We start from the raw sequence: 26,489 nt of genomic DNA, 5'->3' as shown, positions 1-26,489 counted from the left end.
ACGGGGTCTTAGGGGCAGTGTCGCTTCTACCTAGAGAAGGGAAGAGCGGCCGATCCCTCATTTACGCTGTCACAACGGATGAGAGTTCAGCAAAGCCGAGAACGCAGGCGGCCTCGGACTGCCCAGAGGAACACGAACAAACTGCCACCCGCAGTGCCCGGGGAGGATGAGGACTGCGACGTCCTCACGGTACCCTGTGACCGAGGCTAACGCACGCCCCCATCTTCCAGGTCCCCGGCGACAGACTGCGGCCCCAGGGTCAAAGCTGCGCTCAGGCTGAAGGCCCGCGTGGGCTTGAGGGACGGCACTCTGCAGTCCCGGGGGGGTCCGGCAGCCCTGCACAGCTCTGGACTAGCCTCCCGGGGCCTGGAGTCTCAGGTGGAACAAACGTATCTCCAGCTTCTGCAAGGGGATTCCAGCTCCACACTTCCGCCGCTCTCAGTGGAACACGAAGGCAGCGAGGGCGAGCTGGGGGCTGTACTCCCCATCCCAGGTGCTACCGGGCTCAGGGACATGGCCGCGCGCGCCCAGCAGACGCCCCCAGAGGTGCAACTGCCCCGGAGCTGCAGCTACGCAGACCCAGCTTGGTCCACCTGGTGGCTCCTGCAGCTCCTGCCCGTCTGGGTCGGAACCCGGGCGCCACTCCGCTGGCCGCCAGCACAAGGCTCCTGGGACTCCCAGGGGGAACCCCGCGTGTGCACGGCCGTCAGATCTCCTGGGGCAGCACCCAGGCTCCTGGTGGCTGCTGAAATGCAATGCTTTTCTCCCGCCCTGGAAACAGAGTCTACTTTCCACTGTTCACATAACTGGGAAGTGATCATCTTCACGATACAGACACAGCACATTTAGTTCATCTGGGGAAAACACACACACAATCGTCCACCCAACGTGGCTATTTCTCCTGTGGTTAAATCACCACTGAGTTCTCTGCACTAGCTCTGTAGCAAATAGAGAGCAAAGAATAACTCCTTGGAGTACATATCAAAACATGAAACAACCCTAAAATTTAAACCAAAAATTTAAACACAAATAAATTTTAAAAATAAGTTAAAAAAAGAGAAAGAAGAGAGGGTAAGGGGAAAGCTGAAGTGGACAGAACAGAGAAGCCCGGACGAGGCTCTGGGGCCAGTCCCCCCATGGGCACTGGGCAGCTGAGTGCAGCCGACAGCCGACACGTACTTGCAGGAGCGACTGTCCGGCAAAATAACCCGGCACGGCACATCTCACTGAGGCCACTTCAGCCGCAGTTACAACGCAGAACAGTATGGGCAGGTTCCCTTAAAACGCCAATTAGAGGGTTTTGGTTTGTGTTGTTTTTTTTTTTTAAAAAACAAACAAACAAACAAACAAAAAACCAAAAACCTCTAACACGGTGCTGAGCAGCCTGAGGAAGCGATCTAACAGCTCGCGAGGTCCGCACAGCCTCCCTGGCCCTCAGCGCCCTGACCCCAGCTCACAGCTCCCCAGCCTGCGCCACGCACAGTCTTTTCTGCACAATGACAGGCACTCTTGCCCCTCCCGTGCAAACACAAAGGAGCTGAGGTCTATACAGAGTAAGTCCATGAGGTCAGAATCCGGGTTCAAACCCAGTTCTGCCAGACCATGGTGTCCTTCCCTCCGTGCCGAGCCCTGGGTTGGCCTGGTAGGCCTGGCTGGCCTTCATGTCCCACACAGGAGCCACGCTGGACTGGGGCTCATGGAGCTGCTGGACGGTGGCCAGCCAAAGGCGCCAGCAGGAGAGGTGATCTCCGAGGGCTGCAGGGGCACATTTGGTGTGGACGGGGGAAAGGCACTCGGTTTCAGAGTTTTGACACGGAAGGTCCACCAACAGGATGAGGAAATTATGCATCGTGGAATCTTAGCAATAAATATAGGGCGTAAGTGGGAAAACACATTGTCTCACCCAAAGACGAAGTCAGATAAAGCCCTGACATACCACAGTAGAGGACTGGGTCACGCCATTCAACGCATGGGGAGGAAGAGGAGGCGGAGAGCTCGGAGGACGCGACGTCCATGCCCTCACGGCATGAAATGGAAGACAGGCACCGGTTTGCCAGTTGAGGGAGCTGACCTAAAGTCCTCGATGAGCTCACCCTCCCCGGCCTCCCCCGAAACAGACCTCGTCAGTCCCAGACCGCGAGGAAAACGACCACAGGATCTGAGACAGCGGCCACGTGCAGGCGCCCCTGTAACAGATTCCACCAGCAGCCCCGTCACACATTCTGCAGATCAGATTCTTGGTGACATGTTTTGGGAAGTCACACATGCACGACTGTGTCTCTGAGAGCATGATGCCCAGCTGTTCGTGGCCGTGGGTGCCCGCTCCCCATCCCGTGTGCCCTGGCCAACGCTCAGGGAGGGAGAGCTCTGTCTGTGCTCTGTCTGTGCGTCATGCGCTAAGAAGGCAGTTGTTCGGAGGTTCTCATGCTCCCTAGAAAACAAGAAACATTACTGAAAACGTCTGATCATGAAAGAATCCTTCTAGGGAAGTTATGGGGTTTCTTTACAATTGGATTATTTGGGAGGAGTTTGCTCTCAATTTCCAGAAGACTTTTAAAATCTTGACCATAAATAGAATAGCACTAAACGAACACAGCATAAAACCATAAATCCAAGCGTTCTAAACAATTTTAGTGCCTGAGGAGAAATTAGTCAATTTCTGCCATTTTATTTTATTTAAAGTAAGCAGTCATCATCTGATAATTCCTGGGTGCGCAGCCCAAGAGGGGAGGGGCAAAATATCGTGTGTGTTTTGTGTTTTATTTTGTGAAGGAATCCCATGGAAAAACATAAATACTTGCAGAACTACATCTTCTAGTCCGCAGCGACTCGGGCCACCTAATGATACTGTCGATCAAACCTCAGGAGTACTTGATGGTCAGACAACCCCTGAAGACCCAAGCTTCTCGTCTAAGAACGAAACGTGGTCACTGACTACAGACCTGACGACAGCGGCAGGACCGTGACGCCCTGCCTGGGAACATGTGCACGGAGCCTGGGGAGCTGAGCACGGGTTTCTGTGGGTCTCTCCACCTGCTTGTGTGTGCTCTCAATCCGCGAAAAGAAAAAAATTAATAAATAAAGGAACCTTCCAAGAAACACTTTGTGGCAAACTGTTAGCTTCCAGCCTCGGCACTTCTGATGACGAACAGCTCCCCATAGTGAGACGTTAGACCTGAAACCAGGAACACAAGCGAGTCTAACACCAAATTTGTTGTAGCACTAACCACAGATTTCTTTGCACAGAAAACCCCAAATAAAAGTTAAATTCCGCAAAAGGACCCTTTTCATCTTTCAGAAACTACCACCCCAAAAGCACGTGCTCTGAAAGCCGGCGGAGCAGTTCTCCATAAATAGAACCAGAAGCCATCTGCCGAGAAGGAGAAATGACAGGAGCAATAATCCAAATAAATTATTAAAGTTTTGTTTCTCAAATATTGTAATGATCTTTTGCTGTTTGCCAGCCTGCTAGGGCAATTCACTTGGTTGCCATGGTGACATCCTGCTTGCTTCCAGTATGTCCGCAGTGAGACCGTGCGCCCTTTCCAGCTTGATCCAGAAGCCGCCCCGTGTCCTGATGCACTGGGCTCAACTAGGTGCTCCCCTCACCCTGGGTCATCGAGGCTCCATGGACTGGTTTTCTGAGACAGTCTCCATCCCTCCCAGGAGGGGCCTGCAGAGCAGAGTTTAGGGCTCACACTCGCCCTACCGGACTGTCCCCATGCAGGTCAGACTTGCACACGTTCCCTCCTCCCCAAGCTAGTGTGCAAGCTTGTATGCAGGACACAAGAGTCCCACAGGTCAGCTCAACCCTCACAAGACCTGCTGGAGGAAGGCAGTTTGTCGATGAGGAACCTGAGATCAGAGAACATGAAGTAGTTTGCTCAAAGTGATTAGCTGGTCAACAGGGAGAGAGAAGACCCCACACCACAGGTGATGTGATCACACGTCATCCACGTTTCTGTTCTGACTTTTTTGAATAACCCAAAATTACAAAACAAAACCTAGAGCATCACTTTGCTGTAACAAAAATGCAAACAGCAACATACATTATGTACTTTTCCTTGTGTCTGTAAATACACACACAGAGGAGGCTGAGGTCTGATCAAATAATCACTCTACAATGAAATGTCAATTTACATTTCTCCTAATAGGTCCGCATATTTGCCTAACCCGGGCATCCCTTGCTTTGCTGCACAGACGGGCACCTGGGGCAATACGAGGAGTCTGAACAGTGAAACTGGATGGATTACAGTATTTCCCATCTCTGGGTGACTGTCAGCACACAGGGTTTTAGAGGACATCTCTTGGAAATAGCATTGCAACACTATGAGAAAGCCCATTATACGTAAGCCAGCCCCAGAATGAACCAGGTAAACTAGCCATGTTACTAGGCCAGTCACAACAGGCAAACCTCCCCAGCTAAGTCAATCAATTAACCAAACAGTGGTTCCTAGGTGACCATGATCTCTGCCCCCTTGCAGCTCTGCCTCCTGGCCCTGGCCCTGCTTCCAGGGAAAATGAGAACACCGCCTCCCCCAGGAAATGCCTCGACCCGAGCAACTCCTTCTGCACAACAGCCGGGACGGAGTAACCACAGCCAGCAGCGCTCCTCTCTCTCCGGGCCGCCCTCCACATCCTGACGCGAAGCCGCCACGAACGCTTCACCCTGCACGGCCTCGCACCATGGTCGCCTGACACACGCACGACCCCCCTCCGACGATCTTTGAGGTCAGGGCGTACGAGTCCTTGGACTGGGACAATCCACCACACCAGACATGCCCCCTCCATCACGTAAGTCCTCGTGTTTGTGGAAAGGACATAAAGAGAGGAGAGGAAGGAGGAGGGAAGCAGAGAAGAGCGATTCCTCGGTAGTGAAGGGCCCATCGGACACACCGTACTGCCTCACCTACAAACGTGGTGGGGGGCGAAGAGCCCATCACAGCAAGTGCAGCCGGTCCGGGGCCCCGTGCTCCCCATGTCCCTGCCAGGACTCCCCAGGGGCTCCGTGCCCCCCACGAGGACTCCAGAGCTGCGTCACCAGGCGCGAGGCCGGGGGCCCTGCGGGGATCTGCATGATGTGTGTTGGGGTTTTGGGGATGGCTTCTCCCTCTGCCTCCTCGGGGGAGACCACGGTGGTCAGGACGTGAGCCGCTGGCGCCCCACGGGGCACAACGAACATGATAAACGCATGTCGGGGCGGCTCACTGGAGCTCGCTTGCTCTCAGACGCACGGCACATCGGAATCAGAAAACGAGAAAACGTGCAAGCTCTTCCGGCAAGCTTCCCTCAGCTCAGTGGCTCCAGAGAGGCGCCGGCTTGTGTGGGGGGCACAGGCAGTGGCTAAGCAAGTGGGCCTGGGCCCTCCCCCCAACAGCGGCGCCCTGAATCCTGGCTGTGTCCTGTGAGCGCGTCCTCTCCGTCCTCTCGGCGCGCCGTCCCTCGCCGCGGCGCTACGGTCCGCGAACCTGCCTCTGCGCTGTGGAAACCACGGTGCCTCCGCGCGCGCCTGTGGCACTCGACCACCTTCTAGTCAAGCGGAAGAGAACCTCGTGGGAGAGAGAATGAGGCCACATCCAACGTGACACCGGCAAGTGCCTCTTTCAGCTCCAAGTACCGCTCAGAAGAGCTGTCTCAACGGCTCCCAGGGAGGCCCGCCCTCCCCGGGGGGAAGAGCGCTCCAGGAGAGCCGGGCGGCCTGGGTGCTGTGCGGGTGCCACGGACGCCCTCACGACCACGGGCCCCCGCAATGCCCTCGCCTGTCTTGGGACACTTTCCGACATCTGTCCTCGTCCAGTAAAGCCGGAGGTGCCACTGTCCTCCCAGGCTGTCACGGAAACTGTCAGAAGCACAAGAAAAATGCATCTTTTTCCATCGCCTCCACCAACTTACCGAGAAGTCCCCAAGAACTTGCACTGGAAAAAAGTTTCTGAGAAAAGAATGAGGATTTCAGCACAAACGTGTTTTTAGATGTTGTTACACAGAACAACGAAAAATGGAAAACTATTTAAATATCAAGAACAGGGGCTGAGGGGCGCCTGGGTGGCTCAGTGGGTTAAGCCGCTGCCTTTGGCTCAGGTCATGATCTCAGGGTCCTGGGATGGAGTCCCGCATCGGGCTCTCTGCTCAGTGGGGAGCCTGCTTCCCCCCCTCTCTCTGCCTGCCTCTCTGCCTACTTGTGATCTCTGTAAAATAAATAAAATCTTAAAAAAAAAAGAATAGGGGAGGTTGGGGTACCAGGTGGTGGGCATTATAGAGGGCACGGCTTGCATGGAGCACTGGGTGTGGTGAAAAAATAATGAATACTGTTTTTCTGAAAATAAATAAATTGAAAAAAAAACTGTAAAAAAATAGGGATCATCAAAATAAAATTTTAAGTTACTCTAAAAAAAAAAAAGAATAGGGGCTGGGTTGAAAAAATACTGTCTGTACATGAAATGCTATGCCTTTATTAGGAGCACTTAAAACATTTGCACATGCACATTTGTAGTTTATGATTCACATTTAAAAACTGGTTAATACCACATGCATTCTAGAAACTCTAGTCTGCTTTCTGAAAGTGTGTAGACAAGGTCAGCACGCACACGTCTGTGTCCACTCAGGCCTGTATCCGTGCAGGTCCATGTCCACACATGCTTGTGGCTATGTATGTGTGTGTCTCTGTCCACACTTGTCTGTGTCCACATGTGGCTGTGTCCACATGAATCTGTGACAGTGTCCATGCATGTCTGTGTCCATGTGGGTCTATGACAGTGTCCACATGGGTCTGTGTCCATGTGTGTCTGTGTCCATGTGGGTCTATCTATATCCATGCGAATCTGTGTCCTGTGTCCATTCAGGTCTGTGTTACATGGCCTCTGGCTGTGTTGCACATCTGTGTCCATGCACACCTCTATCCACGCATATCTGTGTCCACGTGTGGCCGTGGCTGTGTGTGGGTCTGAGTCCAGCCATGGCTGCGGCTATGCCCACGCACATCTGTGTCCACGTGTGGCCGTGGCTGTGTGCACCGTGGAAGCAGACACAGCGAAGTACAGACAGTGCAAGTTTCAGGACGGCCAGATAGGGGATGCCAGACCCACTTCTCCCTAAATATCCCATATTTCCCAAAGGAAACACTATTGACATAACTAGAGAGACAAATACAATTAACTTAACTTTGACTCCCAAAAGCAAAAAGGTAAGTTCCATTGTCCTGTGGCATTAGCTGGGGCAATGGACTCTGACTCGGGGCCCCTGTACAGCAGGCCAGGGAGCAACGGGCCGGAGGGGCATGCCTGCCTCTGTGAGGGACCGGAGCCACAGACGCAGAAAAGGCCTTCACAGGCAACGTTTACATTTGTAATATTACCCATGGTGGCACAAATTTTGTCTCAGTAATTTAAGAGACAATGAATATAAAATCCTTACAGTATAAAAACTCAGACGCTCAGTCTTTTAACAAATTATTGATATCCTCCTCAGAATCATTCCCCTAGGATATATTCGTGGGAACTCAACCTAAAATGGGAAATGTCTTCACAATGACCGATGGAGAGCTTTGTCAATCTCGTATCAATCTCATTTGAAACATTCTATAATTTACTGTATTTCCTGAAAAACTGGGCTCCAGTTGTGACTCCAACAGTAACAGCATTGCTATCTTTCTACCCTTCAGTCTGCTCGTGGCATTTTAATACAGTCGTGAAATCGCTTACTCGTGTTTACGGGCGCGCTGAATTTCAAAGTCAGAGACTCCCTTAGAGAATGTATAATTTGAGATATTCACTTTGTAGAGAAAGAGGGAGAGACCAAGAGGGGAAGGGGTGTGTGACAGGGCTGCCAGCTTCAGCGGCAGGGCCCCAGCACCGCTGTGCAGTCCGGACCTGGGCCTTCACCTCCCTGCTGCTCTGGCAGCAGCTGGGTACCAGCTCACACGGCCCGGGGAAGCACAACACGTCCATCTCTGACTTCCAGCAGAGCAGGCGGCCCCTGTGTGGGAGCAGCACAGTGATCTCACAGGGATAACGGTGGCTCTTCCTTTGTGCTCAAAGGGCAACTAAGGGGACACATGGCTTATGAACTGGAGGCTTCAGAATCAGCGGCCCCTCTAACAAGAAGAGGTCCAGGGCAGAACAGAAAGAATAACGTGGAAGTAGGTTCAGATTCTGCCTGCTTTACTTAACTTCCTGCAAGATCCAGGATGGTGGCTGAATTTCTGTGAGCCTCGGAGTCCTGCTTGGTAAACAGAGATAACGACCTAACGTGACCCAGGATACTGAGAACGTGTACTGGGCACCCGCTGAGCGACCCGCACATGCTGCGGATGATTTCACTCAAACGTCAAGATGACGCCGTTCAGCGCATCTTACTTTGTAGGTTGAGAACTTGAGCCTTAGGAAGCAGGACAATTTCCCCAGGCCCTGACAGTTTCTAACAGAAACATAACGCAGGTGGGTGGCCCCAACCCTACACCGTACACAGTCTTTGTCACTATATGGAGCCCCCCCCACGCGCGCGCCTTAAGGGTCTACAATTCTCAAGCACAAAGGAAAGGTTAAATGACATCTCCTGACTCAGGAGAAAAATGTCGATCAATGGAATAAAACTGAGAGTCCAAAAATAAGCCATTATAAGTGGTTTTCAACAAGAATGCCAAGACAGTCCTCTGGGGAAAGAAATCTTTTCAGCACATGGTGTTCACACAACTGGAAACCCACAGGCACAAAAATGAAGCTAGATCTGTACCTCACACCCTGTGCAAAACTGACTTAAGACGGATCACAGGCCTAGCATAAAACTCTCAGAATAGAGTGTGGGAATAGTCTTTGTGACCACAGATTTGGCAATGTTTTCTTAGATATGAAACAAGAAGCTCAAGTGATTAAACAGAGAAATAGGTTAGCTGGGCTTTGTCAAAATTCACAACACCCGTACTGCAAATATACCATCAAGAAAGTCAAAGTCAATCCACAAAACGAGAGCAAATATTTACCAGTAAGAAATCAGTATGAAACTTGTATCCAGAATATGTCAATCATTCTTACTACTCCATAACAAAAAGACAATATTTTAAACGGGCAAAGAATCTGAATAGACATTTCTCCAAAGGAGCAGGCATTTGGGAGAACTGGAGGGGGAGACGAACTGTGAGAAACTGTGGACTCTGAGAAACAAGCTAAAGGTTTTGGAGGGCCGGGGGGTGGGAATTTTGGTGAGCCTGGTGGTGGGGATTAAGGAGGGCACGGATTTCATGGAGCACTGGGTGTGCTGCATAAACAATGAATTCTGCTACACTGAAAGGAAATTTTAAAAATTAAAAAATTTTAAAAATTTTTTAAAAAGAAAGAAAAAAAGATCTACAAATGTCGAGTAGGCACACGGAAAGATGCTTAACCTGACAACCATCAGGGAAGTGCAAATCGCAACTACAAAGAGCTGTCTGTTTGCACTCATAGCATAAAGACAGACAGACAGTAGCAAGCACCGGCGAAGATGTGGAGGAATCAGAATGCGCTTCTGTTGCTGGCGGGAAGGTAAAATGGTAGGAGGAGCTTCAGGGGCTCCAGAATACGGGAGTTCTTCTAGAACCCAGCCATCACATGCCCCTCACATCACCCAAGAGAACGGAAACCCCATGTCCACACACACACTGTTCATAGGAGCACTGTCTAAAATATCTAAAATAGCAAAAAGTTGGAAACACAATGTCCTTCAGTCAATAAATGGAAACCCAAAACATGGCATTACCTATACAATAAATTTTACTTGACAACAGAGAAGTACTACTATGTCTAAAAATGCAGATGACCCTTGAAGCCCTACTAAGTTAAAGAGGGCATACCAAAGCCACATGCTGTACGATGCCTCCTGGATCAAATGCCCAAAATAGGCTAAATGACGGGGACAGTGGGTAGGTTAGCAGTGCCTGGGTCTGGGGGAGGGAAGAGTGGACAACCACTACTGGTCCAGAATTCTTTTGTGAGTGATGACTGTTCTAGAATTGGAGAGGTGGTGGCTGCCAACTCTATGGATACACTAAAAGCCAGTGGACAGTGGATGTGCAATGTGTGATGTTGATGGTGTGTGAATTATACCTCAGTAGGGCTTTAATAAAGAGGGAAGCAGATGCCGACCAGGGTCTCCCATCTGTGCACGGCACTGCACCCTCACTGTGCGGACGAAGCACTGGCAGAAATGGTTGGAGGAAACCAATGGGGGCTGCAGGTGCACCCCAAACCTGGCAGGGAACTTGGCAAACCACATGTCCCACATTCCACAAGCGTCTCTGCTCATCAGGAGCTGGATGGAGGTGAGAACGCATTTCCATCCGTAAACCTGCTCCAGGCAAGATTTTAAGGGGAGGTGTAGAGGGAGCAGCCTGCATACACATCTGTCCATACCATGCACACTAGCGCGTGCCTCGCGGGCCTCCACACCGTGCAGGCACAGTGGTGTCCAGTGTCCGCAGGTCACTGTGCCATTACCTGGAGCCTCTCCAAGACGTACTGTTTCCTTCAGCAGAGGGCGGGACAGTGAGTGGGCGCTACGTCCATGCACACCGAGAGTGCTCAGTGCACAGCAGCTGGGAAACTGGGGGGGGGGGGGGGCGGTTAGGTCACAAACACAAACCAAAAAAAAGAAACTACTTCCAGCCTAGATGCCAAATAGAGAGTGCACTGTGGTAAGATACAAATTTTGACATTTTTACAGAAACAGCAAAGTAAATGTTTTTATAACGTACAGACTCCACTGCACCCGATTAGAGGTTGCATTAAAGGCAAACAGAAATGAAAGCGGTAGGGAAATAAAGGTAATTAAACTCACATTATGCATCAAAACTAATGTTTCTGTTAATAAATTCCTGGCTTTATTCTATTTGCCAGTAATTTACAAGTAAGTGGACAGCTTTCATACTGCTGGGCTGCTTTTCATTATTTCTAATAAAAAGTCCCCAATAAAATTGAATGCATGTGTCTTGCAGACTCTCATCTACCCTCTCCTTTACCAATTAAAACCAAAAAAGGGTTGACCTCCTGCCTCCCCCACCCTGACACCCTGGGTGGAACCTAGCCTTGTGGCACTTGGGCCACAGACACAGGCCTGACAGTGGCCACGTGGCCCTCCACAAAATCCTGGGTGGGCAGGCTCTCTCTGAGGGCCTCAGAGTGTCCTGTGCCTCATCTTTCGACAGTCTTCTGGGTGGTGGACAGAAGAGGGAGGCCGATGGAGAAGCCCTATCCCCTGGAGGTGACATTCAGTTGAACGGAATAAGGAACAACACCAGTATGTTCACATCCTTGCGAGCAGGTAAGAGGGAGAAAGAGGTGGCAGTGCTGGGTCTGTGACCCACGAGATGGTACGTCAAATGGCAGCGGCAGAATCAGGCCAGGGGGAAGTGGGAAGAGGCAGTGAGCAGCACGCAGGGCTGGGCTGAGCCTGGTGCAGATCAGGAAGACCTGCAGGGCTGGGCTGAGCCGGGCTGACGCCTACAGGAACCCCGGAGTGAGGGCCCGGCCAGGCGCACCGTGTTGAGGAAGCGACTTGGAAACCAGGGTGCCTGGAGCCCAGTGAAGAGAGAAAGAGGTGCCTGGGCCAGGGCATCCGTCCGTGCAAACCTCGCAACCCTTGGGGACTTCGGTTCCTCCAGGAGAGAGATGGGAAGCCCCTGGGGTTCTATTCCAAGGCATGTTTAACCTGTCACATCACGGAAGGATCCCTGGAGTCCTGGGTTACCTGATGGAAGCAGAGAAGCCCGGGGACGGAGGACAGCAGCAGGGACCTGGATCCCCGGGAGGCCAGCGGCAGACAGACCAACGGTGGAATTAGGTCAAACAGGGTGGAGGCATCAGACTCCCAGGCTGTCCTTGCTTGCTAACCTTGATTAGTTAACTTTAGTTAACCTTAGCTAGTCAACCTTAGTTAGCCTTGGTTAGTTAGCGTTAGTTTACCACTTGACCGTGGCTAACCAGAGTTGATGCTCGTTAAACTTAGTCATGGCTAGTTAGCTGGGGTTCACTGACTTAATTGGACTTGATTAGTTAACATCCGTCAACCACAGCTGATGGCCCAGACAGAGGAGGGGCAGCCTTGCCCCAAGCCAGTCTCGGCTGGGGCTCCACGTCGCGTGTGGAGGGCACGTGCCGGGCCAATGCTGGGCTCTCCCATGGGAGACTCGTCTCCGATTAGCACTAAAGCTGCCCAGCTGGGCCCACCCGACAGGGGAAGGTGGGAAGAGAGGGGAGCGGGGCGAGTCGGCTCCTGAGGCAGAGCCCTGAGAAGGGAGCCATTAGCAAGGCCACACCAGCGAAGGAGGGGACGGGCAGGAGGAGCTGGAGCCCAGGGCACCCCCTGAGCGCCAGAGGGTGACAACAGAAACAAGCGGTGGGAACCACTGCGGTTCACACCGAATTTAACAGGAGACCACGGCGACCCCACGGGGGAGGTGATGCAGCAGCCTGAAAAACAGAGAGGCGGCAGCTGGGGCTGCGTGGTACAGAGAGGTCCTGGGGGACGGAGGGCATGCTGGGGTGGGGGTGGGGAGCCGAGGCACTGACACAGATCCACGCTTCACAAGCAGAGACCTGCTGGGCTCCGACATTCGGGATCTGGGGCCGGGACGTGCCCTCCGCAGGGCCACAGAAGCACAGTATCAGGCCAGGCTCTGTGCCCCTCCCCAGCCGTGTGCAGCAGCGTGGGGCAGGGGCAGACAAGGGGCCATACTGGCAGGGCAGAGGCTGTGCGAATATGACAAAGTCAGAGATGGGCACGTTTGCTGTCATGGACACGTCTGACCTTCCACAGTCTTAGCTACTCTTTCTCCCAGGAGGACGCTAAGCGACCGAGCGTCACAGCGTGCTGTGTTTCAAGTTGTAGCATTACTGGTCCATCCCCACAAAATCACACTGAGCCTCTACTCTGCATGAAGTACCCGTGGGAAAGGGACAGACAATGCACAGGACCAAGTCCGACCCTCCGAGGTTAAAACCCCACGGGGACAGAGCCCATGAGGTATGAGACGCGGCAGCACAAGCAGACGGCGCTGCCCACAGGTTAGCCCCGGGTTCCCCAAGTTTCTAAGAACCAGCACAAACAGCCAAGTCACATCACTGCCCGCAGAGCCCCTCCAGCTGAGGTGAGGCAGCCCCGTCCTCCCAACAGCTCTCAGCCCCACTACAGGCATGTGTCTTGCTGTACGTGGCTTCATTTGTGGGCTCCGGCCTCACCGCCTCTCACTTTCTAAGGGCAGGAGCACGCGGGATGCAGGAGGGGCCCAGCCCTGCTCAGCACCTGAAGCCGGAGACTGACTCATCTGGCTCACAGGAGCCAGGGGCACCACTGTCCTTTGAAGCTCGCTTTGACAAGATAATAAGTGATGTGACAAGGATTCAAGGTCATAAATTAAATCCAGTGCAGCCAAGAAGAGCCTTTCCTAAAACCTCCAAGGAACCCAGCCCAGATCTGGTTTTCCAGGAGCCACGTGGCTGGTTTGCTACCAAACGCCTCCCGACCTTGGCAGAATCATGATGCACACGGTGGACACTGATTTCCCCGCTGGCCCTGCTCTGGGGCAATGGCAGCTGACATCCGTAGCCCCCATCAGATGAGTGGTCAGCCCCAGGTGGTAGATGGGGACAAACCAGCCCGTGTAGGGGACGCACATCTGGGAAACCCTGGATTCCTCACAGCAAGTGCGTGCAGACTCAGGCTGGTCAGTCTACCCACTCAGTCTGCCCAGAGCCCCCCTCTGCAGACATCCAGGCCACAGGACCCTGCCTGATATGTGTAGGTCCCTGTGCTCACAAGGCAGGGGGACGGCTCCATCTAGGGGACACAAAGACGCTTCAGCAGCTAACTCTCAGAGGATCTGTTTTCCATCCCTAACCGCCCCCAGACTATGCTCACTCTGAGGCCGGGCGCTGACTTCACTGAGAGTCTCCCTTATTTGTGAGGATCCTGCCATACCTACAGCAAAGTCTTGGGGTATCCCGCCCCTCGGGAGGACCCACATGATAGCCGAAAATGCACTCAGCCCTCCCCCAAGGGAGGAAGAACCCCCTCCAGGAGGTCCCTCCTGCCAGCAAGTTCTTCCCAACACATCGCTTGAGGGCACCTCAGACCAGCAGGTGCGCCGGCCGCTCGGGCCGTGCTCCAGCTCAAAGACAAGCCCAGGCCTGTTTAGCCGCGGTCGTCCTGAGTCCAACAGCGAAGGTATAATCAGCACTGCTGCCGGCTGTCTGCTCCAGAGCACACGAGACGGGGCACACTGTCTGAGGGAGGGGGTCCCTCAGCACGCTGACGGCAACAAGAAGGAATGTGAAGTGTGAGCTGGAAGCCAGAAAGCCAGGGCACACGAGGTCCCCACCTGTGGTGATCAAACGCACCTCCGCAGGCAACGCGAGCTATTTACTCCCTTAGCAAAACAGCGAAAAAAGTCCATGTGTCAGGACAGGGGTGAGCCAGGAGCTGGCCGGCCTCAGGGGTGTGCAGGGACAGCGCCACGTGGCGGCAGCTCCAGCTGAACCCCCCACAAGCAGGTCCGGGGGGCCTGGCTGCTCCCCGCTGAGCCAGGTGCTGCGGGTCCAGAGATCAACAACAAGGCGGCTCTTGGAGGAAGCCCATGGGAGTCAGGCAGAACAGGAACCAGCACTCCCCGTGGGTTTCACGTCTCTCCTGACCGAGGCTGACGTCCCAGACATGCGGTACCCCCGAGCCGCGCTGGCTGGCGTCCACACGGAGAGTCCCCCAGGTATCGTCCAAGGGAAGCACCATGGTCAGAGCACCTCGCAGGCCGGGGCAGGTCCCTGGAAGATCACAGTTCCTCCACCCAAAGCCTGCTCCGCCAGGCCGGTCCCCAGGGCCAGAGCTGGATACAACCTGCGGGGACGCGGCACGCCCTGTTCTGGCGGAGGGTGTGTGAGCCGCCGTGAACACGGGGCCGCGCGACGGGACTCGTCCTGTTCTCACGGAACCGCAGGATTTTGTGGCCGAGAAGCTGCTGACATGAAGGAACACACACCGTCCCCTCCGCCCGCACGGACGCTGACCCGCTCCGGCGTTCGGACTTCCTTCCGAGGCCCGACTTCACACCCTCTTCGGAGCAGAAACCAGAGGCAAGACAGGGTGAAATTAAACCACGGAGCACAGAGGACTTTCAGTTTCTCCAAATTAGTGAACTCCGAATAGGATTACTTTTTGAGAATTAATATTTATTTATTGTCTATAAAATGCTGTTGAATAATTCTCTCGTTCTGCCGCTTGATTTCCAAACTGGTGTCTAACAAGGGCCCTGGGGAAGTCGCTGGAGGCAGTGGGCCGTTTTCCCGTTTCTCTCCCTCAACATTAGGGAGCGGTCCTCAGCTCCCTGCTTCCTGGCCCGGCAAGCAGAGATCCAAGGCCATTCGTGAAGACAAGTCCAGAACGCAGCCCCACGGTTCTTAGACGACAATATTATCTGGCAAAATCACCCAGTTACAACAGCCACCTCGAGCCTCTGACGCGGGCCCCCTGCTGCGCGGCATCCTCACGTGCAGGGGCTGGCGCCGTGTCCTCAGAGAGACAGGAGCAGCCCGGGGTCGCAAATGTGAGTATTCCAAGCGGTGGACACACTGTGATAACAGAGCCAAGGGGCCTATCCCAGGCCCACCTGGGCCTTCCTGGTTCCTGAAGCGACTTGACTGAAGACTGCATATGCCGGAAACAGGCCTCCAGCCCAGCTGCAAACTCTGCTCAGACCCGTGGCTCTCAACTGTGGTCACCAGCGATGTCAGCGTCTTCGGGGAACTCACTGGACACAAAATCCATCACCTGCCACCATGGCCCCCCAAACCCGTGGAATCAGAAATGCAGGGTGGGGCGGGGGGAGCAGCGATGTGTGGAGAAGCACATCAGTGTCAGTCAGGCCAGCAGAGAGCCCACGGCTTGTTTATTTTAATGGCCTGGAGCAGCGACAAAGGTGCCCTGGCTGCGTGCCCCTCCCCTACTTTGGCTGAACTACAGATCAACGGCTCTTCAGGGAAGACCTGCTCCTCGCTGAGAACTGGAGCAACTTCCAGCCCGGCAGGCGTTGCAGACGTGGAACTGTCGTGCGGGAGGGCACCAAGGAACAAACACTTCGAGCACGGTCTCTCCGGACCTGCAGGACAGGGAGCTGACAGTGACATCACGGGCGTCCCTCCATGCACCAGCCACATGAGGACGTGGATGCTGCTGGCCAGGGGCACCCGCAGGAGGCCAGCACACATTCTGGTTCCCATAGAGGGACACACTCTTCAACAGATAATTAGGAGCAAATAATCCGTTATTTTCACGGCATTGAAATTCTGAACAGTCACAGAATTATTCTGTTTTGTGGCAATTACTCCATTTACACGTCCTCAGCAACCTCCAGGCTAATGCCCCGGTCCCCCACAGGCCTCTCCAATTCATGGCCTCCTCTCAGCCTGGATGATCCTTCCAAACCAGAAGGCCCCTCCCTTCCCACGGAAGACGGCCAGTCAACGGCTCCTTACAGCACTGAGCACCGAGGCCTCCCCGAGCCCACCAGGCCAGGAAGAGCCACTCCAGACAGGCCTGTCAGTCCCGGAACGTAAGACCCTCAGCTCACCCACATGCCCTGCAGCACCCAGCTCTCCTCCACCAAGGGTGACTGCTCCCCCACGAGCCTGCAGGGTCAGGACCCCGGGGCGCCGAGCCCATGGCCTTCGTACACCCTTGCCACAGCTGACCCACAGCGGAGGGCGGCATCTTCACGTCCCTGGCTGCCCCCAGAGTGTCCAGGAGCTCTCGTAACAAAGGCAGGGCTGGGAGGGCAACAGGAGCGTGGCGTCCGAGCCCCAGGCACGGTCTGGCCCCCGACCTCAGGTGACAGCCAGACCTGCCCCCCTTCCCCAGATTGGTGGATGTCCGTGATCGGTGGATGCCAACCCCACAATGGCCATGGGAGCGGGCCGTGGGAGAACGTGAGGTCGCAGGGATGTACCGGCACCATCCCTGCACGGGCTCGCTGGCGTTATCTGCCCCCGTGTGCACGCAGGGCCCTCCCTGGGACGGCGAGCTCCACGGTTCACTCTGGCTCCTGCGACACAAAACCGACAGGCCACTGCCAATCCTGGCACCACCGTCGCCCGCTACCAGCGCGGGCCCCAGCCACACGCTGTCGGAGCACACCCTGGGGCAGCCAGTGGAGGCATAACCGTGCTCTAACCGTGGGCAGCACTGCTGGCCTCAAACACGACACGGTGAGCAATGCTCGTCGACTCTCTGCACCCGAGCTGTCACTCGGTGTGACTCCCAGGACCGTGATGCTTCCAAGAAAGGTGCACAGAAATGCCACCCTCCACGGACCAGGCACCACACGTCCCCTTGCAGAGCTGAGAGCACCCCTGGAGCCCACGTGGCTGCCGTGCACAGGCCACAGCCTGGACTTGCGTGGGCCACCCGCCGCCAGCACTGCCCTTCGTGGCGACCGTGAAAACCTTCAGCGCACACGGGCCTAAAAGAGAAATGGATCAGAACACGTTTCCATCAACAGAATAAAGCCGTGCTGCGAGTTCACGCTCAGTCAGCCTTCTAATGTGCGCGTCAGTGTCAGCACGTAGGGCCATGGCGCCTTGTCCGGCTCGGAGTCCCTCGCAGGTGCACAGACTCATCTGCTTGGGCCTTTGCTGGGCATGGAAGTAAGTCTACCTGCCAGGACCATGGACCGCGGGCTCCTGCAAGGACTCTTCCGCCCACAGACACGCCTGTTCCTGTTTGCAGGAATAGCGCAGCCCGTGCTGACCATGGGGGCCGAGCCCGGCAGCTGGCCAAGCACCTGCCGGACTGGGGTGACCCGGGAGACCAACGCCATCCCCATCTGCACGGATGGGCCATGCACTGGAAGCCCTGACACGTGGGGAGATTCACACCAAGGGCACAAACTTGAAGCGGACCAGCCAACGTGCTCACTGTGGGTTGAAGGGTCAGATTTGGGAAAGAGCCGCCACGTCTGACAAATCGCGGCCACCCAGAATTCATTCCGGATTGTAACGGGCTCTTTTATAAAAGAATTGGTTTTAGATCTGATGGAGGAATGTAGGAACCGTGACGATTTTTATTTCTGGTGCAATTACTCTTCATAATAGCATACTAACAAGCATTTCTAACCTAGTCCCGCCGCCTCTTCCAAGTGCAAAGGGTCTGCACGCCGGTGCACGGGGCTGGCACGGGGCTGGCACGCCGCCGCCCCCGATCAGCCTCAGTCAGCTCGGCTCTGAGGGACCAGCAGCGCGAGCAGGAGCAGACGGCCGGGAGCACCCGGGTGCAGCCTCCAGGCCGCCTGAGCGGACGCCGCAGGAACAGGAGTTCTCTCTGTCTTGATTTCCTCAGACTCTTCTCTGAAGGACACTGAATGTCACATGGTGAGGGAGGCTGGTAAACACAGGGCATGACACACAGGGTCACTCGGAAGGGGGCACTCTTGATGCTGTAGAAGCATCCACTCAGAAAACACATGGGCCCTCCAGCACGCGCCCGGGGGAACTTGAGAGACCAGGAGCTGAACCCCGGGACCATGGGCTGAGTAACTTTTTCCATATTTAAACAACAGAAACAACTTTCATTTTCCTGGGTGCCATGGGGTTCTCAGACCACGGGCCCTTTCTTGGACATGTCTTCAGAGCCTCCCATGGTTCTGTTTGGATTTCTGCCCTCCAAGGCAGCCTGGACACGCCTCACGCAGCAGCACGGCCACTGCTAACAGCTCTGGTCAATGTCAGGTCCGTGAACAAAACCTTAACAACGCAGCCCGTCTACAGAGCATCTTGCCTTCGGCCACTTGGAGGACGTCGGCATGACAGCTGCGTCCATAAACTGGAAGAGCAAAGCCACCCAAACAAACAGAACCCGGAATATGTGTTCTGAATTATTCTAGGGACATACTCGATCACATGTAAATGAATTCACTCAAAGTACACAGTCTACAGATTAAAAATTAAAAATATTCTTGGAAGAACATTTTAGGTCCCATGCTTTAAAAATAGTGCTTCTCGTCTAGAGTTTAAGGAACGACAGAACACACAGTGTGTCACAGCCGTGAGTGCGGAAGCCTGAGGATCCCACACGGGAACGCCAGCCGCCCGCGTGCAGGCGCCCTCGTTCTTGCAGCCAGCACCAGAGTTTCAAAAGCCTCGATAGATTTTGCTCCATCTACTTAATTCTGAATAGAATCACTTTGAAAAATACATATAAATACTTTCATAACACGTCAGGGAAAAGCTACAACAGAACTAAAGCATTTTAGAGACTGAGCTATGGAAAACATAACCGTCACCTGCTGCCTCTGGGAAGGGCTGAAATGAGCCGGGGATTTGGGGCAACAGGACGTAAGAGGGGTCAGGGGAAGCTGTTGCCCCAGTCCTCTGCACCCGAGCAGTTTGCGTGTATAAACTGCATAGAGAAGGACGATGAACCGTAATGCAGACAACCCTTCCATGCTCTTCAAGTATCCCTCTTAGGAAAAAAAAAAAAAAAAAGTGGATTTTTAAAAATTTCTGAAGTTCACTGAAAATGAAGGGCTAGGCCCCAGCGACGGTGCACCCTTAAGCTTCCCATGGCATCTTCTCGGGACTCCCCCAACTGCCCCTGTGGCTTCCGGCCACGCTGTCTTCCTGCCGGCCTCCATCAGACTCAAGCACCTGCTCGTCCAGCTCCGAAACGCATTCCCCGCCCCACTCACCCTGCCCCAGCCCTAAGAGTTTCCTCGCCTTACAGACAAAGCAGAGTGTGCAGAGGTGACACTGAGCACCTGCCTCCCATCCCCTCCAGTGCATTCTCAGTGGCATCCGTGAAGCCGCTGGTGCTGGGGTCTCCTGCCACCTCCCCCAGCCCAGCATTAGCCTCCAGCCACAGAGGAGGACCGGACCTTTCCGCAGTGGGACGTGCTGACCACAGCATCCTATTCCCACCAGCGGCTTCCGTGACATCCCGCTGCCCCGTGTCCTCTAAACCCCAACTCCTTCTCAGCTTCCCTCCCTCCACCTGTCCCCGCCCCTAAACGTTGGTCTTTGTAGAGCTCGGCTCTGGGCTCTCCTTTTCACCAGAGGGCTTTCCAGGAAGATCCCAGCCACCCTTGCATCCTGGTTAACGCCCCGATGCTCCTGCCCACCATGGCTCCAGCCCAGACTCAGCCAATGCCTGCCCCACCACGTCATAAGACTGCCTCCTGGACTGAGACAGGCCATAAGCATGACACCAGCACCAGACCCTGGTCACCTGTGCACCTGCCCCCCACCCCCAGCTCTCGGCTGGGGTCCTGTCAGCACGTGAAAGCAACACAAGTCTCCAATGGCCCAAGCCAGACCCGGGAGCCACCCTGGATCCCTCCTACTACCCACCCTCCCACCATTGGCAGCCCACCTTCCCATGACCTCCTGCCACCTGCTCTTTGCTCCCCAATGCTGACCACCGCCAAGATCTTGGGTGAGGCCCAGAACACTTCCCCTTCCCTGGTCATCCACACGCACCTCTTGCCCAGCCTCTTCACAATGGCCTCAGGAGCTCCCCAAAGCGCAGATCTCACCAGAGAACATCATGTAAATGACCCACCAGGACCTTCCTGTGCCTTTCATAGCCCAAGCTCCCTCCGGTGGCTGACAAGGTCACCTGGCCCGCCCCAGCCTTGGGCACTGCTCTTCTCACCTGCCTTGGGAGGCTCTCAGCCTCGCCCCTTACTGTGGGGGTGGAAGCCCACGGCGCTGTCCCAAGCCACATCGCTTCCTGAGACTTGCCGCACTGAGAGCCCTGCCCAGCCCCGAACCGGCACCCCACCAGAATTACTGCACCACTCCCAGCATGCTGGTCTGTGGTCATTCTGCTGTCCAGCGTGACATGGCATGATCACATACGGCCACGTCTCACGTCCTCCTGCCTTCCTACCTTCCCTGAGAAGTAGCTCACACTTCACAAACCATAACTAAATTCTGGAAATAAGGAGTCCTGACCATCACAGACACACCAGCCCCATAAACCAATGTGGAAGAGAATCATGTCCAGCTTCTCCAGTACGATCCTTACTTGGGTAATGTTTCAGCACAAAACATGGATGATTTTTAATCATTTATACAATGGACATACCAAAGAGAGAAGAGAGTCCCGATGTTGAGTGATAACCTTTAGAATTTCAAACATAAGGAACAATGAGAATGTATTTGTTGGGGGGCGGTAATCACAATGTCATTTTAAAACTTGTGATTAATCTTGTGGGCATTTTCATAAATAAAATACCTAAAGAATAAATATACATGATTAACACTGAAATGTTAATTTATACATTCAGATTTTTTATACATGAAGATTTATTCATAAATGTGCTGTTTTGCTTGAATAAGAAATCTGCACCGTTAGGAAAACAACCTAAGTGTCCACCAACAGATGAATAAAGAAGAGGGGTGCAGGTAGATACATACACAAACATGCATATGTATATTTACACACACACACTGGGATGTTTCCCCCCGGGAGATGTAAGGAAATCCTACCACTACCAACAACACGGATGGACCCTGAGGGCCTCCTGCTCCGTGAGATAAGCCAGGTGGAAAAAGACAAATACCGCACGCATGGCCTATATGAGAAGTCTAAAAGCAAAACAGAACAACAGAGGCCAAGCCCTCAATGCGGGCAGGAAAAGCGGCAGTGGGGAGGAGGGAGTGAGCGCAGGTTGGCAGAAGGCCACAAACCTTCAGCTATAGGATGAGCCCGGCCCACAGCTCTCACTGAAACGCAGTGACCCCAGTCAGGAGCACTAATGCGTAATGAAATTCGCTGAGAGAGAAGATCTTCACCATCCTCACCACCAACAAGGGGACCGTGTAGAAGCCAACCAACTAGACGGTGGGGGCCCCGTCACAATGTGCATGCATGTTAGGTCACCACAATGTGCACGGACATTCCTTACAATTTTATGTCACTTACACCTTCACAAAGCTAAAGTTAAAAAAAAAAAGAAAGAAAGAAACCTGAGTCACACCAAATATTTTATAAGGTTTAATTTCAGTTTTCAATACCCTGATACAATAGCCCAACAGTAACAGAACCGCCCATGTTCTTCTGCTCCTGTGGCAGTGCTTCTCAGTGCGCTGAGGTCGAGATGGGTGCGGTAGCGACCGAAGAAAACGGTGCTCGGGTGAGTAGCCTGCGAAGAAAAGAAAACCATTAGAAAGATCTGTGGCAGAACCAGTGGCTCCGACCGCAGGCAGAGAGGACGAGAGTGCACTTACCGCTGGGGTCCCAGGTGACCTCACCCCGAGGGCACATCAGGGAAACTGAGCCGACTTCTGCAAACCCAAACAGCAAGACATTAGCAGAGCACCCGCACTTCAGGGTCCCGGCAGCTGACATCACTCGTGGGGCTGGGGAGGGGTGTGAACAGCAGGGTTCCCGGGACGACAGACGGAGGGCTCACACTCGCACGGGGCGGGTCTGACTGCACACACCGTGTCCTTCAACCCTGCAAACCCCCAAGCCCCTGGCCTCGCCACTGCCTCCAAGCAGCTTCCATGCCGCACCCCTCCCCTTCCCGTGGCCCCAGCCTAGGCCACGAGCTACTGCACCTGCTGTGGCTGCTCACTGTGATGAACGGTGCCCACTCTCAGAACGGCTGCACCCCATGTCTCCTGAATCCCTCTTCCCTCTTCCTAACAACATCAGTTAAAACAGCAGTCAGAGCCCATGAGGCGTGGCTCTAGTGTTAGTGGCAGGAGAGGTGGCTGTGCACCAGGCAGGACCCAAATGTCGGGGAGGATTCTCCGCGCTCCCCATGTGAGTACGCTGGGGCCGGGATCCCACACTTGGGGCTGCCTGCCTCTCCTGACACACTGGCCACTTCCATCGGAGGGTCCATTGCGGCTCATCGGGGACAGCTCTGTTCCCAACTCGCTTATGTCACAGGAGCCTTACTGTCTAGGTGTCCCTCCTCCAACTAGAAAATGAGCTCCTTCGGAAAGGACCATATGTTAGGAATCTCTGCCATCCCAGTGCCTGGCACGCAGCAAGTTTAGAGTAAAGGTTTGCTAAACAGACAGGGACCCGAGGGAAAAGCCTCCCAAACAGCCTGGAGGCCGGGTCTGCTGCAGCTCGAGCGGCACAGGATGCAGTGGAGACGGGCAGTGAGGCGGGGCTGGGAGCAGAGGACAGGGAGCAGGGGGGCTGCTCCTTAGAAAGCCACATACGCCATGACCTGAGAATGTTCTACGAGAAGCCAGTTAGGGCTGACAAGCTGACGAAGACAGGTTTCCCCTGGAGACAGAGCCCACAAAATGGAGACGCCGCCTCAGGCCCATTTCTGGGTTCAGGTCATTATAATCATGGCTGCACACGTGTACCCACATGCAGACACGGAAGTACACACACACGCGTGTAAACACACTGTGGAGACGCCGCCTCAGGCCCATTTCTGGGTTCAGGTCAGTATAATCATGGCTGCACACGTGTACCCACATGCAGACACGGAAGTACACACACACGCGTGTAAACACACGAGACGCATTAAACATGAGATGCGTGAAGTGACTGCATCTCTGCGTGTGTGCACATGCGTGTGCACTTGCACAAACGCACACAGAGAGAGGCAGAAGCACTGCAGATCCAGAAAGAAGCAGAACCTTAGAAAACGTGGACGCCTACATCACATGCCTCCTGAATTCAGTCAGCCCGGTCACCCAGACTGCACCCCAGGCCTGCACTCCTGGCTTCTCTCTCAGCACAAGGACCCACACCGTAGGTCGGGAAGCAGGTCAGTCCTTAATCTCAACAGCGGAGGTGCTGGGGATTAGTGGTCTAATCCCCTGAGATGCAGGACACTGTACGAGGCTCATCTTGCACAGGTGAGTTCTGGAAAACTGCATGGTGACCTCTACCCCTCCTGCATGGGCATAGAGAACAAACTCACAGCACCGCGCCTGTCCTTATCAGCGTGCAAGAGCATGGGTCAGCTTGTCACTCGGTTCTGCCTCCAACCCCACCACACTGGCAGGAGAAAGTGATTTGTTCAAAGGCCACAGGGCCCCCTGAGGCACCCACGTCTCTGTGGTACGATGGGAAAGGCCAATGCCCACAGCGGTTGTCGCCAAGGGGACCTGGTAACGCACGAGAGACCTCAAGCATCTCCCATGGGGGAGTCATCGTCCACTGGGACCTCATCCCACCCAGGCTGAACATATGCTGTCCCTGCCTTGCCCCATGGCAGCCAGATGGAGGTAAATAAAGACCAGTGGCTGGAGGTCAAGAGAAAGAGACAATAGCCCACAGCCATCCCCATTCATAATGCAGCCAAGAATTTGCTGAGCGCTTTGACAGCAACCTGTTAATGAAAACGGTAAAGTTTGAGCACTTGCAGATGGAGGGACTAAGCAGTAGTATCTGAAAACAGGAATGCACACGCACTGCCGTGGGAGCAGGACATCACCCCCCCCCCCCGCCCAGTGAGGGGAGAACCAACCTCAGGGACACGCGTTATGGCAGGTAAGTGGCTGGGGGCAGGAGAGACGGTGCAGACGGGGATCCTGCTGGCAACAAAACCACAGTGCACGTTTTGGGGTCTTGGCCAGGCCCGTGTGGGCGGACGGGAACCTGCCATGAGCATGCTTATAGTCAATGCACGGGAAGAACCCCACTGAGAATGTGGGTCAGTCACTTCCAGTGGATCATCCTGTCAGGTCTGAACGGGTCTGCGACCCATGACTGCCGACAGGAAAGCCTGGACACCACCCCCCTCCCAGCCAGTAATAGCCACAGAGCCAGGCAGAGGCAAAGGAACACCTTCCACCAAACCCTCCCGTGAGATTCTACTTTGTATCTTCAAATACCCTGACCTTTCTGGAAGTGAGTCAGGACACACCTTCTAGAAAGAATCATCCAGAATTTAAGAGAACCCCTTATTTGTAGAAGCTAACATCCAGACGTGACCATTGCACTTTGGAAGTCCCCCCCACTCTGAAGCTCTCATCTCTTCAGAGGGTGTCGGTCCCTCGTCCCCTGGTGTCCTCCACACTAAATGGTGCATCTCTCAGTGGCACTGTGTCCTTGGAAAGCGGGAAAGCCAGTGTCACATGGACACCTGGGAAGGAGCACCTGGTGCCTCGGTCCCTCAGTCATGATGCCGTAATGAGGCCCCTTCTCTGTGCACAGCAGCCATGTGCCAGCCACAAGCCTGCTCACAGGGACAGCCCCGATACCCCCTCCATGTGGACAAAACCTGAACGCTCGCTCAGGTTTGTGGACTTCAGTGGGAGCAGACAAGCCTTCTTTTTTTTTTTTTTTTTTAAAGATTTTATTTATTTATTTGGTTTTTTTTTCCAATTTATTTATTTTCAGAAAAACAGTATTCATTATTTTTTCACCACACCCAGTGCTCCATGCAGACAAGCCTTCTTGAAGAACTTCATTGCCAGCGGGAAAGAGCATCTACGTTTGCATCGGATTCTCTGCCCCCAAGGGTGAGGGAACCTTGTGGGGGTTGGGGGGGCTAGGACAGGGCTCAGGCACCTCACACCTGCACTCACCCCTGCACCTCCTGGTCACCAGCAACCAGTTCAGTCACTGGGACTGCATGGCTTCCCCGCACACATGCAACCCTGCCACACCAGCAGGGACTCAGGGAGGGAGGTGTCCCAGGAGGCTGCCGGAGACAGGCACAACAGGGAGCTGGACAGTGATGGGCCCACACGGCCCACCACAAGGAGAGGACACCGCACGCGCCCCAGGCCCCACGCTGGCCGGGCTGTTACAGGCGCAGAGTCGAGAGACTCCACGGGGTCCGCAGCCTCTCCCACAGGAAACAAATGCTCAGAAAAATCATCTGAACTTGAGTCTTATGACCTCTGTGGTTGAGTTCCCGCCATTTTACAGAATTATTTGTCTCATTGTCTCTCTTTATCACGTCAGTTTTCCCAGGCCTCTGGCTGCCTGAGGTCAAGACGGCCAAGACCGGTCTCAGCCTGCCCACCCTCTGTGGGTTGCCCGCCCTCTGTGGGTTGCCCACCCTCTGTGGGTTGCTCGCCCTCTGTGGGTCTGTAATAAGGGGAAAGTCACTCTGAAAACCAGCCCAGGGGTGTGAGCTGCACTGGGCAGGCTATTCCCCGCTGCTAGCAATAACGTCTCTGCTGTCAGACAGGTGCCCCGACCGCGCCACACACCCAAGACCATTCCCGCCATCAGGAAGCAAAGGGGGCCATTTCAACTGTTCTTCCCTGAACAAACGCAAGATACAAGAGACTCTGTTTTCTGTGCCTGGTGGCTTACTGATCTCTTTTTGCCTGAGAAAAATCAGCAATTCCACACATCAGGACCCTTCCTACGAAGCCTCTTCCCGCTAGAGGAAGTCCTTAGACACTGCATACCGGCCACCCCTACCTGTTCCTGGAGCAGTGACTACAGACTCTAGAAACCTGAGGCCATCATGGGGGAGGAATTCTGGGATAAGCCAGTAAGGATTTTCACTCTAGATCAAACACTTCCTTACCAGCTGACGT

General features: G+C 54.3%; 1 long non-coding RNA gene across 2 annotated transcripts in view; it reads right to left on the bottom strand.

The window, feature by feature from the left end:
- Positions 1 to 21,992: 21,992 nt before the first annotated feature.
- Positions 21,993 to 26,489, bottom strand: part of LOC122890050 — a 271,781-nt gene continuing 267,284 nt past the window's right edge. For both annotated transcript variants that reach the window (XR_006381025.1, XR_006381026.1), the window contains exons 4-5: positions 22,239 to 22,295; positions 21,993 to 22,153 (exon numbers count right to left, since the gene is read on the bottom strand). This is a non-coding gene — a long non-coding RNA (uncharacterized LOC122890050). The remainder of the gene's footprint in view (positions 22,154 to 22,238; positions 22,296 to 26,489) is intronic.

Source organism: Neovison vison, chromosome 11 (genome assembly GCF_020171115.1).
Source record: "Neovison vison isolate M4711 chromosome 11, ASM_NN_V1, whole genome shotgun sequence".
Taxonomy (NCBI): Eukaryota; Metazoa; Chordata; class Mammalia; order Carnivora; family Mustelidae; genus Neogale; species Neogale vison.
This window is presented reverse-complemented; position numbering and strand designations above follow the sequence as displayed.